The following is a 17,002-nucleotide window of genomic DNA, read 5'->3' on the forward strand; positions in this document are numbered from 1 at the left end:
TGAACGACGAGCGTCGTTACGCGGTTTTCCACAAGACAGAAATAAGGTGCACCGTTCCGGCGGGCCGCTGCAATACCGGGTCGGCATTGAGAGTGAATGGAGCAAGCCCCCTTTTCAACTCCCATTGGCAAAAATCCATTTAATATGTTGTCCCCTGATAGAGGACATATCAGATATTAAACTGATAAGAACAGATACTACACTTGATCTTAGCCAAAAGGCCGAAGCGATGAGCACCACCTGTTTGCTGTCCGACTCAACCTCCCGGGACGGTTCTCACTCGGCATGGTCTAGTACTTCTAATTGGGCATAACAATAGCTGCTACTTAGCACCTCCGCCCAAGCGCTCCATGGTGAAGCACCTGAGGCTGGTCGAAGAGAGCTTTCTTGGTTTGCACAACTGGACAAGGCTCAGCCAAACGCCAATGATCCCTTTGTGTCCTGTTCCTTAGCTGCTAATAACAACAGAAGTCCAGTTAACGACAGCTGATTTGCTTTTCACAAAGTACACAAGGCTCAGAATGGCAGAGCCCACCAAAAATAGGGTTCAACTCATTTGTGTTCCTCTCCACGGAAGTCTTTAGTAAAAGCGAAAGACTTGTGCGTTATGAAAAGAAACCAGAGTAAGTAGAGTCCTCTGGTCGAGAGCCGCCCCAAAACCCTAGTCGGTCCCAGTCCAAACCCTCGCGGTAAGCCTCACTTGGTGTGCCGCTTTCCAAATCCAAGGCCACACCCATTCCCACATTGCCAATATTTTCTCTCAATAGTGCAATAAATCTCGCAACTTTTGTGAGACTTCACGTTGCTGTTTATTCGCTGCTGCCTTTTTCACCCCAGTTGTCATGACTTAGAGTATTAAATCAATCTTTTGATACCAGGAGCCCAATGAGGTTTTACAAAATCATTCAGTCAAACGGAGCGGTTCTTGACACAACTCCTGGCCATGAAGTCCGCCAGCCAGCGCGAAGCGCATGTCTCTTTTGGTCCAGTATCAAACTGAACGACAGGCGTCGTTAGCGTGTTTTCCACAAGACAGAAATAAGGTGCACCGTTCCGTCGCGCTGCAATACCGAATTCGATCGTGGAGTGAATGGAGCAAGCCCCCTTTTCAACTCCCATTGGCAAAAATCCATTTAATATGTTGTCCCCTGATAGAGGACATATCAGATATTAAACTGATAAGAACAGATACTACACTTGATCTTAGCCAAAAGGCCGAGAAGCGATGAGCACCACCTGTTTGCTGTCCGACTCAACCTCCCGGGACGGTTCTCACTCGGCATGGTCTAGTACTTCTAATTGGGCATAACAATAGCTGCTACTTAGCACCTCCGCCCAAGCGCTCCATGGTGAAGCACCTGAGGCTGGTCGAAGAGAGCTTTCTTGGTTTGCACAACTGGACAAGGCTCAGCCAAACGCCAATGATCCCTTTTTGTCCTGTTCCTTAGCTGCTAATAACAACAGAAGTCCAGTTAACGACAGCTGATTTGCTTTTCACAAGTACACAAGGCTCAGCCAAACGGCAGAGCCCACCAAAAATAGGTTCAACTCATTTGTGTTCCTCTCCACGGAAGTCTTTAGTAAAAGGCGAAAGACTTGTGCGTTATGAAAAGAAACCAGAGTAAGTAGAGTCCTCTGGTCGAGAGCAGCCCAAAACCCTAGTCGTCCCAGTCCAAACCCTCGCGGTAAGCCTCACTTGGTGTGCCGCTTTCCAAATCCAAGGCCACACCCATTCCCACATTGCCAATTTTTTCTCTCAATAGTGCAAATCTCGCAACACTTTTGTGAGACTTCACGTTGCTGTTTATTCGCTGCTGCCTTTTTCACCCCAGTTGTCATGACTTAGAGTATTAAATCAATCTTTTGATACCAGGAGCCCAATGAGGTTTTACAAATCATTCAGTCAAACGGAGCGGTTCTTGACACAACTCCTGGCCATGAAGTCCGCCAGCCAGCGCAACGCATGTCTCTTTTGGTCCAGTATCAAACTGAACGACGAAGTTACTTGGTTTTCCACCACAAGACAGAAATAAGGTGCACCGTTCCGGCGGCGCTGCAATACCGGGTCGATGCGTGGAGTGAATGGAGCAAGCCCCCTTTTCAACTCCCATTGGCAAAAATCCATTTAATATGTTGTCCCCTGATAGAGGACATATCAGATATTAAACTGATAAGAACAGATACTACACTTGATCTTAGCCAAAAGGCCGAAGCGATGAGCACCACCTGTTTGCTGTCCGACTCAACCTCCCGGAGCCGGTTCTCACTCGGCATGGTCTAGTACTTCTAATTGGGCATAACAATAGCTGCTACTTAGCACCTCCGCCCAAGCGCTCCATGGTGAAGCACCTGAGGCTGGTCGAAGAGAGCTTTCTTGGTTTGCACAACTGGACAAGGCTCAGCCAAACGCCAATGATCCCTTTGTGTCCTGTTCCTTAGCTGCTAATAACAACAGAAGTCCAGTTAACGACAGCTGATTTGCTTTTCACAAGTACACAAGGCTCAGCCAAACGGCAGAGCCCACCAAAAATAGGTTCAACTCATTTGTGTTCCTCTCCACGGAAGTCTTTAGTAAAAGGCGAAAGACTTGTGCGTTATGAAAAGAAACCAGAGTAAGTAGAGTCCTCTGGTCGAGAGCAGCCCAAAACCCTAGTCGTCCCAGTCCAAACCCTCGCGGTAAGCCTCACTTGGTGTGCCGCTTTCCAAATCCAAGGCCACACCCATTCCCACATTGCCAATATTTTTCTCTCAATAGTGCAAATCTCGCAACACTTTTGTGAGACTTCACGTTGCTGTTTATTCGCTGCTGCCTTTTTCACCCCAGTTGTCATGACTTAGAGTATTAAATCAATCTTTTGATACCAGGAGCCCAATGAGGTTTTACAAATCATTCAGTCAAACGGAGGGTTCTTCGCCACAACACTCTTGGCCATGAAGTCCGCCGTTAGCGAGGACGCATGATGTTTCTTGGTGGTGATGATGAAAATGATGACGACGAGGATGCTGTTGATTATGATGTTCCAAAAAGATAGATGATGGTGCGCCGCTTTGCGCTGCAATACCGGGTCGATGCCTGGAGTGAATGGAGCAAGCCCCCTTTTCAACTCCCATTGGCAAAAATCCATTTAATATGTTGTCCCCTGATAGAGGACATATCAGATATTAAACTGATAAGAACAGATACTACACTTGATCTTAGCCAAAAGGCCGAGAAGCGATGAGCACCACCTGTTTGCTGTCCGACTCAACCTCCCGGGACGGTTCTCACTCGGCATGGTCTAGTACTTCTAATTGGGCATAACAATAGCTGCTACTTAGCACCTCCGCCCAAGCGCTCCATGGTGAAGCACCTGAGGCTGGTCGAAGAGAGCTTTCTTGGTTTGCACAACTGGACAAGGCTCAGCCAAACGCCAATGATCCCTTTGTGTCCTGTTCCTTAGCTGCTAATAACAACAGAAGTCCAGTTAACGACAGCTGATTTGCTTTTCACAAGTACACAAGGCTCAGCCAAACGGCAGAGCCCACCAAAAATAGGTTCAACTCATTTGTGTTCCTCTCCACGGAAGTCTTTAGTAAAAGGCGAAAACTTGTTGCTGATAAAGAAACCAGAGTAAGTAGAGTCCTCTGGTCGAGAGCAGCCCAAAACCCTAGTCGTCCCAGTCCAAACCCTCGCGGTAAGCCTCACTTGGTGTGCCGCTTTCCAAATCCAAGGCCACACCCATTCCCACATTGCCAATATTTTCTCTCAATAGTGCAAATCTCGCAACACTTTTGTGAGACTTCACGTTGCTGTTTATTCGCTGCTGCCTTTTTCACCCCAGTTGTCATGACTTAGAGTATTAAATCAATCTTTTGATACCAGGAGCCCAATGAGGTTTTACAAATCATTCAGTCAAACGGAGCGGTTCTTGCCACAACTCCTGGCCATGAAGTCCGCCAGCCAGCGCGACGCATGTCTCTTTTGGTCCAGTATCAAACTGAACGACAGCGTCGTGCATTTGGTTTTCCACAAGACAGAAATAAGGTGCACCGTTCTCGGGCGGCGCTGCAATACCGGGTCGATGTGTGGAATGGAGCAAGCCCCCTTTTCAACTCCCATTGGCAAAAATCCATTTAATATGTTGTCCCCTGATAGAGGACATATCAGATATTAAACTGATAAGAACAGATTTTTTTTTTTTTTTTATTTTATTATTATTGACACAAGTTCAAACACATTTCATAGAGGTCCTCACACAATTCACAAAACTTCAGTTACCATTTAAAATACAACTCAATAAATAAATAAGTTACTCTGTAAAACTACGTTTAAAACAGGTGTAGTACAGTAAAAGCATTTGTTTTCATACGTAATACAGGTAAAAGTGGTTTTCATAAGTTTCAGGTAAATATAAAATGTTGTCATCTTGTGCATGTCAGAGTGTGTTTAGTGACCATATTAAAAGTCTTAAGAGAGAGTGCGTTGGTTGAAAAGCTCTTTTCAAAAATCAGTTGTGCAGGAGCGCAGTGGGTCCCTAACAAAATGTACTTAATCCGTTTGGGTCTCTCGGGATCCTGTTGCGGTGCTCAGAGGAGGCCCTCCCCTTTTTGCTCCTTCCCACCTGCCTCACCCGGAGAGTCAGGCCGCCGCTGCTTTGACCTTTTTTGTGTGGCTCCGGCTCCTTCGTCCGAATGGGCACAGAGGCGATTCTTCTTTGTGGCTGTGTCCTTGGCCTGCCGCTTGCAGCTCGGGCCATTCGGGCCGTGGCTGCAGCCATCCTGATCACAGCCACGGGGGTCTGCATGTGCTTTCTTACCAGCAAGTTTCTGGAGGTCCAAATGGCGTCTTTGATGGCGGCCAGGGTGAGCCACTGATTTGCAAAGTCACATGCTGGCATCGGTTTCTTTGGGCTCACCCCATATAGCACTAGCTGTGCTGTGAGGACCTCCCTTGCTGGTAAGTACGGGAATTGCAAGGAGCCGGCCATTGCCCACTGGTCTACGGCAGCGCTGCACTCCCAGAGCAAATGCCTCACCGACTCGGCTCGCCACAGCCAGGTCGGGGGCAGGTTGAGTGCGCTGACATGCCCCGGGAGTGCATAACGGACCTGACCGGGAGGATCTCATGAGCCACCATCCATGACAGGTCGCGGAGTCTGTTTGGGAGAGCCGAATGGTTCACGTTGCGCCAAACAGTTAGGGGCTCACCAAGTGCCAGCCCGCGCACTGGACTCACTGGTTCCCGCTCCTGCACAACTGAAATGAGAGAGCGATGGTTTGTTAAAACATACACTTCTTCTTGCTCAAGGTGAAAACGTTTTAAAAGGTCTGGATAAAAGCATAGGTTGGCGGCAGGATAAAAGACACTGGTACTTTAAGATCCGAGGGTAATATCTTCAATCTTCTGAGGTATGACCCCATCCAGAACCATGCCATAGCTGTAGTCTTTGGATTATTGGATGGGGCCGTGGCTGCTGTTATGTGTATAGCTGTAAATCTGCTCCCTAAAAACAATAACAGGTCCGGCACTCCTTTCCCTCTTTTCTCTTTTGACTTCTTCATCACGCTTCTTTGCACTCGTTCCCACTTGAACCCCCACAGGAAATAAAAGATGGCTCGTTCCAGGTCTAAAATCACTTTCCTAGGTGGGATAAAAACAGAGCTGATGAGTAAAAATAAGGGTAAAATCACTGCCTTGATGATTAAAACCTTTCCTTCCATTGTCAGTCCTCTAAGTTTCCAGAACCCTAGTCTCTGCCTAACTTTCCCTACCGTGTCTGGCCAATTTGTTTTCCCTCCCCCCTCCCGGTCGAATTTTACCCCAAGTATTTTTGGTCGGTCCGGGCACAGTCAGGGGAGTCCGGTATTCTCAGTCGCCGTCCACGGCCCATAAAAATGGGCTAGGGTCTTGCCTCTATTTAGTTTTTGACCCAGAGGCCCGTCCGAAACAGTCGGTCAAGTCTAGAGTCCTGTTGACAGATAAAAGGTCAGTGCATAAAATGTTAATATCATCCATATATAAAATGCACTTTGTTGCGAGTCCCCCGCTCCCCGGCACTCCTACCCCATTAATCAGTTTGTCCCTTCTCAAGATCTGTGCCAGTGGTTCGATGGAAATAACATAAAGGAGGGCAGATAACGGACAACCCTGACGGACACCGCAGTTGATATTGACTGCTTTTGTCAGATTCCCGTTAACGAGGAATTTGCTGGTAATGCCCCGGTACAGCAATCCCACCCAGGCTATAAACCTTCTTGGGAAGCCCATTTTTTGCAGTACCTGGAAAAGGTACTGGTGCGAGACCCGATCAAAAGCCTTCTCAAAATCTAAATTTAGGACTACTAGCCGGATGTTTCTGTCTCTCGCATAACAGATAGTGTCTCGGATCAGTACGAGGCTGTCGGTGATCTTCCTCCCTGGTATGGCACAAGCTTGATCCGGGTGAGTCAACCCTTCTAAAAACAGAGACATGCGTGATGCTAAAAGTTTACTAAAAAGTTTACAATCAACATTTAAAAGTGTGATGGGTCTCCAATTTCTCAGGTCAGTCTTGTCTTTGTCTTTGTAAAGAAGAGTCACTATCCCTACTCTAAAGCTGTCAGGAAGTCGTTCAAGTTTTTCAAAGTCACTAAAAACATCAAACAAGTCAGGTGCTAAAATGTCCCAAAATGTTAAATAAAATTCTACGGGAAGTCCGTCTTCTCCTGGGGACTTCCCTGTTCTAAAACTCTTGATACATTCATTTAACTCTAGAATGGTAAAATCTTGGGTTAAAAGCACACTGTCGTCTATTGTCTGCTCAATGAAATTTAAAACTTCCATCATGGTGTCTCTTTGAACCGGTTTTTCTCTATATAGTTCTGTATAAAAGTTTTCAATTGTGTCTTTAAGTTCTTCTGTTGTTTTAACAGTGCAGCCATTTTCTTTTTTTAAGCTAAAAATGCCCCCCCCTTTATTTACTATTTTCTTAAAAAAGTATCTTGTACACTTTTCCCCTTCCTCTATTTCTTTTTCTTTGCTTCTTAAAATGACACCCTTGCTTTTCATTTCTGCTAAAAGGGACATCTCTACTTTAATTTGTTTCATGTCTTCATGTAGATCCATCCCTTGTTGGTTTAGTTTAAAATAACGCTGGAGTCGTTTTTGCAGTCCCAACACGCGTCTGTCGTCCCTATCTTTCTTTCTCTTACCTGCCTGTCTAAAGAAAGTCTGGGTCCGCCCTTTTACCATTTCCCACCACTGTGCACGTGTATCGTACAAGTCTTGAAGGGTCTGCCACTCTAGGTACTGCTCCCGATACTGACTAACTAACTCCCTATCTTCTAAAAGGGAGCAGTTGAGCTTCCACAGACCACTTCCTAGTATCACCTCAGAAGAAAGTGAGAGGGTGCAGGAAAGCATAGCGTGGTCAGAAAAGAAGACAGGTTCCAATCTAGCATCCATTGGTGGGCAATCGCGTGATAAAATGTAATCTATACGAGAGGCTCTAGTGCCATCACCACTGAACCAGGTGAAGCCTTGCTCTCTGGGATGCATGGTTCTAAAACAGTCGAGAAGTTTAAAATCTTTGCATATGTCCCGTAATAAAACCGATGTTTTGTCAATTTTAAGATCTTCCCCTGCTCCTTTCCTGTCGTTCCTGCTTAAAATACAATTAAAATCTCCCCCTACAACTAGTGGTGCCCTACCTAGCATGTGGAACTGCAGGTCTTCTAAAAGGTCATACCTGTCATTTTTATCATTAAAACCATAAATATTTAAGACGTTAAAATCTCTTCCCATAAAAGTCAAGTGTGCTAAAAGTGCCCGGCCGTCTCTCACCACTGTGCTACCCTTCACCGTGACTAGGGGGTTTTTGATTAGAATGGCCACTCCATCATTTTTGTTCTGGTTTGATCCACTCCATATCGATGTTTGTTGCCATAACTCCTCCCAATCTCTGTAATGGTTTAAAAACGGCAGGCCACACTCCTGTATTAAAAACACCTCAGACTTAAAAGAGTTAAGAAAAGATAAAACAGTCTCTGCTCTAACTCTCGACTTCACACTTCTCACATTTATGGTTGAGAATGTAAGTGTCATGAGTATGATTATAAATAACAAATATGACATTTTAAAAGACTAAGAGGGGAGTTGCAATGTTAAAATGTCTTAAAAGAGGCACTTAGTCAATCACTTGTGAATGGAGCTCTTCCTTCACTCCCATTGGTGAAAGGGGAAGGGTTTGAGCTTCATTTCCCGGTCGGACTCTAGGGGTGGGCCTTTGTTGCAAGGTTGCATTTAAGTTTGAGTCCTTGGGGGTTGATTGCAGAGCTATGTTTAGGAAAGAGACCTCATTTGGAGAATTGGGCGGGAAGACTCTGGGCTCCCCCACAGATAAACTGTCTGAAGAGTTGCCAGCTCTTCCCTTCTTCTCTGCGACTCCAGGAGACTCAGAGGACGTTTCCGATAATGGCCTCTTGGCCGGCTGGGCATTGGGGAGGGAGGCATCCTCGCTATTGCCTTGTGACTGTTCACTTTCATGTTCTAGACTAGCTCCGCCTTCTGCCTGCACTGCCTCCTCTTTCTCACCACTCTCCCCTGGTTGGGCAGTTACAGGCCCCTCCTCCTCTCCCCCCTCGCAAATTGCCTGTTCTCCAATCACAGGATTTGGAGGGAGATTTGAATTTCCCAGCTCGGCTTCTTCAAACAGCTCTCTAAAAGGTTCATCCGGTCCGCCATTTTGTTCCTTTGTGACTACCTTTGCTGCTTTCAGTTTGTTGGCAAAAGACTTTGGGCAATCTCTGAAAAGGTGGTTTGTTTCTCCACAAAGATTACACTTCCTGCCATTGGTACACACCTCAAATGTATGCCCAATTTCTCTACATTTCCCACAAATTGTCTGTTCACATGCTTCTGCCAGGTGCCCATGCTCACCACACTTGCGGCAGAGTTTGGGCTGTCCCTGATAGTGGATGTAGCCTCTGTTGTTACCGAGAACTATCATTGATGGCAGATGTTTCAGGCCCTGGAAGCCCTGAGGGTCCTGATATTGATATATGGGGACCCTCCACGCGCAATTCCAGATTCCATCCTCATCCCTCACCTTGGTAGCCTGGCCTTTCACAGTGCAATATCTCCCCAGCCACAAACAAATGTCGTCCGCATTCACTGTCTCATTGAACATTCCAACAATGACTGTTTTAAAGGCATTGTCAGTCAGTTCTCAACATTGAAAACAGAAAACTGGGGTTTTTCATTTTCATATCTGTTCCAGAAGTCTCTAAAACACTGGCAGAGCGAAAGCTTACATCAAAACACCTGTTAAAAGGCAAGGTAACAATACAATTGATGTCTTCTGGTGGGAAATGTAACGTTCTCTGTATTAACTTCCTGGAGAAGTCAAGTCTTGACATCACCGAAAGATTACCATCTTTGTCCTTAAAATTGACGGACACTGTGGTGCCTCCGCATGCCAGCATGGTTGGCTGACATGGTAGAGACACCACAATTCTCTTACTAGACCTAGCAGAGGTTAAAAACAGTTTTAAGAAATGTACCTACCTTTGCAACAAATCCGTTAACAAGGAATTCAAAAAATTGCAATGAGTATACGACAATATCCTCCAAAACACCGTGAAAAAACAAAGCCACAAACAGGCAGCGTTTTCCGGTTAGCGGAGGCGATCGCAGTCTTAACCAAAAGGCCGAGAAGCGATGAGCACCAGCTGTTTGCTGTCTGACTCAACCTCCCGGGACGGTTCTCACTCGGCATGGTCTAGTACTTTTAATTGGGCATAACAATAGCTGCTACTTAGCACCTCCACCCAAGCGCTCCATGGTGAAGCACCTAAGGCTGGTCGAAGAGAGCTTTCTTTGTTTCCACAATTGGACAAGGCTCAGCGAAACACCAGTGATTCCTTTGTGGCCTGTTCTTTAGCTGCTAATAACAACACAAATCTAGTTAACGACAGCTTATTTGCTTTTCACAAGTACACAAACAGTCTAACAGCAGAGCCCACCAAAAATAGGTTCAACTCATTTGTGTTCCTCTTCACGGAAGGCTTTAGTAAAAGGTGAAAGGTGAAAGACTTGTGCTTTATGAAGAGAAACCAAAGTAAGTACAGCCCTCTGGTCTAGAGCAGCCCAAAACCCTAGTCGTCCCAGTCCAAACCCTCGCGGTAAGCCTCACTTGGTGTGCCGCTTTCCAAATCCAAGGCCACACCCATTCCCACATTGCCAATATTTTCTCTCAATAGTGCAAATCTCGCAACACTTTTGTGAGGCTTCACGTTGCTGTTTATTCGCTGCTGCCTTTTTCACCCCAGTTGACGTGACTTAGAGTATAATAACTATCCATAATTCATCATTTATTAAGCATTAGTTAACTATTAGTTAATGGTTTGTTCATTATTACTTATTAATTGTTCATACATAGTTCATCATGAGTAAAGTATTTGTTCACACAGTTATAGATGGTTTGTTCATAGTAAGTAAGCCTATTAGTTAATGGTTTGTTCATCGTTATTGATTCATTGTTCTTACATTACTCATCATCAGTAAAGCATTTGTTCACATAGTTATAAATGGCTTGTTCATAGTAAATAAGCCTATCTTGAAAAATATGTTTGTAAGTACATTATTTATACTTAACAAATAATGAAACAACCATTTGTAAATGAAATAATTTCCCCATTATAATCCAGTTACTAACTATTGCTAAATGCTTTGTTCATCATTTGTAAAGCACTGCTCCTATGTTAATTCTCATAAATTAAGCATTTGTATACACACTCATAAATGGTTTGTTCATAGTAGATAAGGCTCTCGAAATGTTTATAAATAGAAGTTTGATACTTTCTAAGTATTGCAAAAACCATTAGTAAATTAAATAATCTTCCCTTTATAAACTATCTCCAAACTAGTAGTAATTTATTTGTTTATCATTTGTAAAGCATAGTTCCTACATTCTTTCTAATCAATAAAGCATTTGTAAATGCAGTTAGTAAATGGTTGGTCCATAGTAAGTAAGCCCATGTAAAATGTTTATCAGTATATTTTTTAATAATTCCTACATGATGCATTAACCATTTGTAAATTAAGTAATATTACCATTACCAACTAGGTACTCAGGAACGTAAAATGTTGTTTAAAACTAGGAAGTTAATGATTAACAGACTATCTAGACCTACATTTGTTCATGTCTTAAATTAAATGTTATGATTTAGAAAAAGGCCTAAACTAATAGCTGGGGTGTTAACACATCTGTTACAAATACTTACCAATAATGTAATCCATGATTAACTCATGAGTTACTACTGGTTAGTTAAGTATATTGTGTGAGCCCATCTAAAGTGAGTACTTTCTATGCTTTACAAAGCATTTATAAATTACTTCCAAAGGCTAACAGAACCTGGACACACATGTATTGTTCTATTTGGACATGCCTTCAGAAATATGCCTACGGAAAGTTAGTGTTAATACATCTTTAACAAGCACTTACCAACACATCAATCCATGATTAACTCATGAGTTACTACTGATTAGTTGACTACATGATGTGAGCCCATCTAAAGTGAGGACTTGCTATGCTTTACAAAGCATTTATAAATGAGTTGCAAAGGCTAGCAGATACAACAGAAACACAAGTTAAAAAAATATTTGTAACCCTTATTATGATGTAGTAAGAATGTACATTTATGAAATAGCTAGTAGTAGTGTTAGGAAGTGTTGTGAATTTGGACCAGAACCAGAAGAAAACTAGATTGTTAAGAGCCAGAGAATTGAACATCAATAAAGAGACTAGGAAACCAGGATAAAGTTTGAGAAGTGTATTAATATACACAGAAACATGGCATACACATATACAGATAAAACACAGGAATGAAAAATAAGAACTAAAATAATAAAGTGCGCTCATAAAAGAAACCCTTTTCAGTTCTATGAGTTCAATTGTTCTTTGATGACAAGAGTTCAGAGATGTTCAACGTTGGGGCCCATATGAGTTTGGTTTCTGTTTGTCCTACCACCATGAAGAAGGAATCCAGGGCAATCTGTATAAGTTCTGAGTCTTGATCCTGTAGCTGCCACACAGCCAACTGAACTGGGAATCTGTAACCCCTGGAAGACTCTGGGATCTGAAGAATCAATGTGATCCAATATCCCTCTCTGGACCAGACCTCCTGTGCGTAGTGCTCTCAAATCTCCACCTGCTCCACCTGTAGATAAGGCCAAATCAGTTCTCTCAATTACTATTCAGAAACAAAATCAATTGCTTAGGCTAAGATGAAAATGAAATGAGGTGATATTTCAGTTAACCCATATTGAAATATCTAAATCTCTATTCAGTTGTACAACCGTTCTTAAATTTCTTCTCTTAAGTATCAAAAGTATATAAATCCCTTTCAGGTATCAAAAGTACATTTATATTAATAGGTAACCTTTATACAAAAAATACATTTCCAATTCAAGTTTTATGGAACCTACCTTAGTAACATTAACACTATTCTTAATATAATTGCATAAATTGCATGTAAACATCTCTCAAATTGTATTATTTTCCCATAACTTAAGCTACAGTGTTGTAATTTAGAGGCATTAAGACATGCATGCTTATTTATCCCTCCCTGCACAGGTAACAGTAGAAAGAATGCACTAAAAATTAGCCTCTTTGAGTTACTTCTTCATAAACTCCAGTTAAACAATTAAACACACAACTTGTACTAACATTCATTCAACAAATACCCACAGCTAGCAATAGTGTTGAAAAGCAACATTACTTTCCATAAGCAATAGATAGAATCATTAGCCTTTTCATAGGAAATAGACAGTACTCCGCTAATTTGTGGCTAATTACCCTATTAGCATATGAATACAGCATCTTAGCTAACCCGTTAGCAAGCTAATTAGCATGGATGCTAGCGAACTTAAGGCATAGCTAGTGTTAAGGAATGACTCACCATTTTAATGGAATTCACTGCCTTTAACTCCGTGACGACAGTGGATTCAGACACAGCTCTATTTCGTTCTATTCACAACAAGGCATAGCCAGTATTAGATAGGATTTAATTCACTAAATGTCGTTCTTTTTCTCTTACATAGTGTATACAAAATAAATAATAAATTTGTTACTGCTAAAAATACAATTTGAAAACATCTTCCCATTTAAGAAAGTCACAAGATGAAATAAAATGCTATTACTCAACTGTTACAGGCTTGTTTCCATCACTAAAATAGCATTACAGTCATTTCCTTACAAAATCTCGAATAAAGGAAGATTCTATGTCAGAATCCTGTGTAAGGTGCTCCAAACAGCTTGCTGCAGCGTGTAGTTCACAATGTGTTATAACTGTGTAATAACAGTGTAATAACAACGTGTAATTACATGTGTTACGCGTAATCACAATGTGTTATAACTGTGTAATAACAGTGTAATAACAATGTGTAATTACATGTGTTACACGTAATCACAATGTAATAACAATTGTGTTATAACTGTGTAATAACAATGTAATAACAATTGTGTTATTACTGTGTAATAACAATTGTTTTATAACTGTGTAATAACAGTGTAATAACAATGAGTAATTACATGCGTTATGCGTAATCACAATGTGTTATAACTGTAATAAATGTGTAATAACATTTGTGTTATAACTGTGTAATAACAATGTGTAATTACATGTGTTATTTGTAACCACAATGTGTTATAACTGTGTAATAACAATGTAATTAACGATTGTTATAACTGTGTAATAACAATGTAATAACAATTGTGTTATTACTGTATACTAACAATTGTGTTATAACTGTGTAATAACAATTGTGTTATAACTGTGTAATAACAATGTAATAACAATGTGTAATTACATGTGTTATTTGTAACCACAATGTGTTATAACTGTGTAATAACAATGTAATTAACGATTGTGTTATAACTGTGTAATAACAATGTAATTAACGATTGTGTTATAACTGTGTAATAACAATGTAATAATTGTGTTATTACTGTGTAATAACAATTGTGTTATAACTGTGTAATAACAGTGTAATAACAATGTATTACATGCGTTATGCGTAATCACAATGTGTTATAACTGTAATAAATGTGTAATAACAATTGTTTTATAACTGTGTAATAACAATGTAATAACAATGTGTAATTACATGTGTTATTTGTAACCACAATGTGTTATAACTGTGAAATAACAATGTAATTAACGATTGTGTTATAACTGTGTAATAACAATGTAATAACAATGGTGTTATTACTGTGTAATAACAAAGTAATAACAATTGTGTTATTACTGTTAATAACAATTGTGTTATAACTGTAATAACAATGTAATAACAATGTGTAATTACATGTGTTATTTCTAACCACAATGTGTTATAAAACTCTAATAACAATGTAATTGACGATTGTGTTATAACTGTGTAATAACAATGTAATAACAATTGTGTTATTACGTGTTAATAACAAAATATAACAATTGTGTTATTACTGTGTAATAACAATTGTGTTATAACTGTGTAATAACAGTGTAATAACAATGTGTAATTACGTAGATTACATATGTCGTATGTTATAACTGTAATAAATGTGTAATAACAATAATTTTATAACTGTGTAATAACAATGTAATAACAATTGTGTTATTACTGTGTAATAACAATTGTGTTATAACTGTGTAATAACAATGTGTAATTGCATCGTTACGTAATCACAATGTGTTATAACTGTAATAAATGTGTAATAAATATTGTGTTATAACTGTGTAATAACAATGTAATAACAATGTGTAATTACATGTGTTATTTGTAACCACAATGTGTTCTAACTGTGTAATAACAATGTAATTAACGATTGTGTTATAACTGTGTAATAACAATGTCATTAACGATTGTGTTATAACTGTGTAATAACAAAGTAATAACAATTGTGTTATTACTGTATAATAACAATTGTGTTATAACTGTGTAATAACAATGTAATAACAATGTGTAATTACATGTGTTATTTCTAACCACAATGTGTTATAAAACTCTAATAACAATGTAATTGACGATTGTGTTATAACTGTGTAATAACAATGTAATAACAATTGTGTTATTACTGTGTAATAACAATTGTGTTATAACTGTGTAATAACAGTGTAATAACAATGTGTAATTACATGCGTTACGCGTAATCACAATGTGTTATAACTGTAATAAATGTGTAATAACAATAATTTTATAACTGTGTAATAACAATGTAATAACAATTGTGTTATTACTGTGTAATAACAATTGTGTTATAACTGTGTAATAACAATGTGTAATTACATGCGTTACGCGTAATCACAATGTGTTATAACTGTAATAAATGTGTAATAAATATTGTGTTATAACTGTGTAATAACAATGTAATAACAATGTGTAATTACATGTGTTATTTGTAACCACAATGTGTTCTAACTGTGTAATAACAATGTAATTAACGATTGTGTTATAACTGTGTAATAACAATGTCATTAACGATTGTGTTATAACTGTGTAATAACAAAGTAATAACAATTGTGTTATTACTGTATAATAACAATTGTGTTATAACTGTGTAATAACAATGTAATAACAATTGTGTTATTACTGTGTAATAACAATTGTGTTATAACTGTGTAATAACAATGTGTAATTACATGCGTTACGCGTAATCACAATGTGTTATAACTGTAATAAATGTGTAATAAATATTGTGTTATAACTGTGTAATAACAATGTAATAACAATGTGTAATTACATGTGTTATTTCTAACCACAATGTGTTATAAAACTCTAATAACAATGTAATTGACGATTGTGTTATAACTGTGTAATAACAATGTAATAACAATTGTGTTATTACTGTGTAATAACAATTGTGTTATAACTGTGTAATAACAGTGTAATAACAATGTGTAATTACATGCGTTACGCGTAATCACAATGTGTTATAACTGTAATAAATGTGTAATAACAATAATTTTATAACTGTGTAATAACAATGTAATAACAATGTGTAATTACATGTGTTATTTCTAACCACAATGTGTTATAAAACTCTAATAACAATGTAATTGACGATTGTGTTATAACTGTGTAATAACAATGTAATAACAATTGTGTTATTACTGTGTAATAACAATTGTGTTATAACTGTGTAATAACAGTGTAATAACAATGTGTAATTACTGCGGTAGCTAATCACAATGTGTTATAACTGTAATAAATGTGTAATAACAATAATTTTATAACTGTGTAATAACAATGTAATAACAATTGTGTTATTACTGTGTAATAACAATTGTGTTATAACTGTGTAATAACAATGTGTAATTACATGCATTACGCGTAATCACAATGTGTTATAACTGTAATAAATGTGTAATAAATATTGTGTTATAACTGTGTAATAACAATGTAATAACAATGTGTAATTACATGTGTTATTTGTAACCACAATGTGTTCTAACTGTGTAATAACAATGTAATTAACGATTGTGTTATAACTGTGTAATAACAATGTCATTAACGATTGTGTTATAACTGTGTAATAACAATGTAATAACAATTGTGTTATTACTGTATAATAACAATTGTGTTATAACTGTGTAATAACAATTGTGTTATAACTGTGTAATAACAGTGTAATAACAATGTGTAACTAGAACTGCAAGCAGTTATGACGGGGCCCAAGCCTCCGATGCCATTCGCCTCCGATGCAATTCGCCTCTGATGCCATTCGCCTCCGATGCCAGTCGTCCGCCATGCCCCGGGGAGCCGCGCCAGTTTCCCCCAATGACCCCCAAAGCTGCGCCAATGCGGCCCCGAAGCATTACGTAGGGGGGGCAAACGTTGGTGAATGTCGAGAGGTTTGATGCACGAGGTCTGCGGTACTCTGCCGTTGCAAATGTAGTGGTTAACAGTTCATCTCCATGCATATACAGACTACTTTTAACAATTCTCTACTATAAACAAACTTCTCAACCCCCCTAACCACAGGGGACAGCAGAGAGAAATGAG

The 17,002-nt window shown here is 39.6% G+C and overlaps 9 non-coding genes and 1 pseudogene across 9 annotated transcripts; all 10 read right to left on the bottom strand.

Moving 5' to 3' along the window:
• Positions 1-41: 41 nt before the first annotated feature.
• On the bottom strand, positions 42-231 carry LOC120544751. The gene has a single exon (XR_005636556.1). It is a non-coding gene; the product is annotated as a U2 spliceosomal RNA (small nuclear RNA).
• Positions 232-512: 281 nt separating this feature from the next.
• On the bottom strand, positions 513-627 carry LOC120544774. Its single transcript, XR_005636574.1, has one exon. It is a non-coding gene; the product is annotated as a U5 spliceosomal RNA (small nuclear RNA).
• A 411-nt stretch (positions 628-1,038) lies between these two features.
• Positions 1,039-1,227, bottom strand: LOC120544748. Its single transcript, XR_005636553.1, has one exon. It is a non-coding gene; the product is annotated as a U2 spliceosomal RNA (small nuclear RNA).
• Positions 1,228-1,508: 281 nt separating this feature from the next.
• On the bottom strand, positions 1,509-1,625 carry LOC120544765. Its single transcript, XR_005636568.1, has one exon. It is a non-coding gene; the product is annotated as a U5 spliceosomal RNA (small nuclear RNA).
• A 404-nt stretch (positions 1,626-2,029) lies between these two features.
• On the bottom strand, positions 2,030-2,217 carry LOC120544746. The gene has a single exon (XR_005636551.1). It is a non-coding gene; the product is annotated as a U2 spliceosomal RNA (small nuclear RNA).
• Positions 2,218-2,499: 282 nt separating this feature from the next.
• Positions 2,500-2,616, bottom strand: LOC120544768. The gene has a single exon (XR_005636570.1). It is a non-coding gene; the product is annotated as a U5 spliceosomal RNA (small nuclear RNA).
• A 417-nt stretch (positions 2,617-3,033) lies between these two features.
• On the bottom strand, positions 3,034-3,219 carry LOC120544749. The gene has a single exon (XR_005636554.1). It is a non-coding gene; the product is annotated as a U2 spliceosomal RNA (small nuclear RNA).
• A 281-nt stretch (positions 3,220-3,500) lies between these two features.
• Positions 3,501-3,614, bottom strand: LOC120544777. The gene has a single exon (XR_005636577.1). It is a non-coding gene; the product is annotated as a U5 spliceosomal RNA (small nuclear RNA).
• Positions 3,615-4,019: 405 nt separating this feature from the next.
• On the bottom strand, positions 4,020-4,192 carry LOC120544756 (annotated as a pseudogene).
• A 5,768-nt stretch (positions 4,193-9,960) lies between these two features.
• Positions 9,961-10,080, bottom strand: LOC120544778. Its single transcript, XR_005636578.1, has one exon. It is a non-coding gene; the product is annotated as a U5 spliceosomal RNA (small nuclear RNA).
• Between the last annotated feature and the right edge of the window lie 6,922 nt (positions 10,081-17,002).

The sequence above is a fragment of the Perca fluviatilis genome, chromosome 16 (genome assembly GCF_010015445.1).
Source record: "Perca fluviatilis chromosome 16, GENO_Pfluv_1.0, whole genome shotgun sequence".
In the NCBI taxonomy this organism is placed as follows: domain Eukaryota; kingdom Metazoa; phylum Chordata; class Actinopteri; order Perciformes; family Percidae; genus Perca; species Perca fluviatilis.